The following is a 1,741-nucleotide window of genomic DNA, read 5'->3' as shown; positions in this document are numbered from 1 at the left end:
AGCTTCTCGTTTGGCCCATTACAATAAGCGGTCAACTATCACCAGCCGGGAAATCCAAACAGCTGTGCGCCTTCTTTTGCCTGGTGAACTTGCCAAGCACGCTGTAAGTGAGGGTACGAAGGCTGTTACCAAGTACACAAGCTCTAAGTAAAAATCTTCTTCAAGATTTTTCATTTCAAACGGTCCTTGTCAGGACCAACACATTATTCGAAAGAGTTAAATCACGAAATTTGCTTCATTCTGTTATGTAGAAACACCTTGAAATCCAATTTCTATATGCTGTTAGTAAAAAAGTAAAGCACATAGCGGAGATGTGTCGTGCTTGTATACGAAAGGCATTTACTCGCCGGAGATCTACACTTAGTCATAATAATTTACTTTTAAAAAGTGGTAATACATTCCGTGTTAAGTATAGTAGTAGGTGCACACGGATCGGAAATCAGGTTATTTTAATGTGCCGTGCAAATAAACAGGCTGTTAGTGTAAGAAATAGTGGGTATAACGCTTAGAATATCGATTAATCGCTATGAAATAATGTTGATAAATTATCTCTTGAAAGTACTATAAAATTAATGTTTCTAGTATTTTCGTACTTGAAGGATAATGAAATTTGAAAAAGAGATGCCAACAGCACCTGGTGTTCCCAGGCGGTCACCCATCCAAGTACTGACCAGGCCCGATGCTGCTTGACTTCGGTGATCGGACGAGAACCGGTATATTCAGCATGGTATGGCCGTTGGCGAATGCATATGGCTTCGAGTGAGTTATTGTAGCTACGTAGGTTTGTCGGTGAATACTCAAAAAGACCAGCGCGTGCAAAGCGTTGCTAATTGTTTTAAGTAATGCATGATTACGAAATTATCGTGGTGAACGATGTGAGAATATTCGTCTTTGTGAAAAACAAAATTAGAAAAAGTATACCAACAGCACCTGGTGTTCCCAGGCGGTCACCCATCCAAGTACTGACCAGGCCCGATGCTGCTTGACTTCGGTGATCAGACGAGAACCGGTATATTCAGCATGGTATGGCCGTTGGCAACTACCTTTTCTTCAATGTCCTGTTAAGGAGGTATGTTTTAAGTAAGAATTGACATTATTAACTATAAAGGCAAGCATATTAACGTCGTTAACATTACTTGGAATATACTAATATTCGAATAAATATTTGAATGTTCGAATGATGAGTGATTCGGATGTTCATAGTGCCACTGTGTCCTATCGAGTTTACTATCACGAACCACGTATGAAATTGTATATAAATAAATAAAAATAAATCCTTTATTAAGTATTGATTACAGGAAAAAGGCAAACTTACATTCTTTAATGTACACAATGAAATGTATGAAAGATATTTTTAAGATATGTTTCACTTACCCTTTATAACGCAAGGTAGTTTTCAGTGTAGCATCCTCTTCAGCTGCGAGATAACGTAAGGCAGATGATCATTCAGTCGTGAAGCACTAAAATGTAATATACATTTTAACTATTATCGATAAGAATTATTTACTGCAGGGATGCAAATAAAGTGAGGCAAATTAGTAAATAAAAACCGATACTGTAACTGATAATGTAATTACGTATCTGTATTAGTTGTATATACAGTAATCGCACGATTATCCGCGGAGTTGGATGTTGGCATAATCGCGCATAATCAGCAGTATGAGCAGAAAAGGGAAATGAAATGAAATCTTTAGATTTACGTCCCATACTTATACCGGTTACGCTAAAGGAGACGGTGATG

The 1,741-nt window shown here is 37.7% G+C and overlaps 2 non-coding genes across 2 annotated transcripts; both read right to left on the bottom strand.

Annotated features, from left to right (window-relative positions):
- Nucleotides 1-622: 622 nt before the first annotated feature.
- On the bottom strand, nt 623-741 carry LOC145676235 (5S ribosomal RNA). The gene has a single exon (XR_014129331.1). It is a non-coding gene; the product is annotated as a 5S ribosomal RNA (ribosomal RNA).
- A 177-nt stretch (nt 742-918) lies between these two features.
- LOC145676264 (5S ribosomal RNA) lies at nt 919-1,037 on the bottom strand. The gene has a single exon (XR_014129360.1). It is a non-coding gene; the product is annotated as a 5S ribosomal RNA (ribosomal RNA).
- Between the last annotated feature and the right edge of the window lie 704 nt (nt 1,038-1,741).

This window comes from Thermobia domestica, chromosome 18 (assembly GCF_964235325.1).
Source record: "Thermobia domestica chromosome 18, izTheDome1.hap1.1, whole genome shotgun sequence".
NCBI classification, from domain to species: Eukaryota; Metazoa; Arthropoda; class Insecta; order Zygentoma; family Lepismatidae; genus Thermobia; species Thermobia domestica.
Note: the sequence above shows the minus strand (reverse complement) of the source record. Positions and strands in the feature narration are given on the sequence as shown.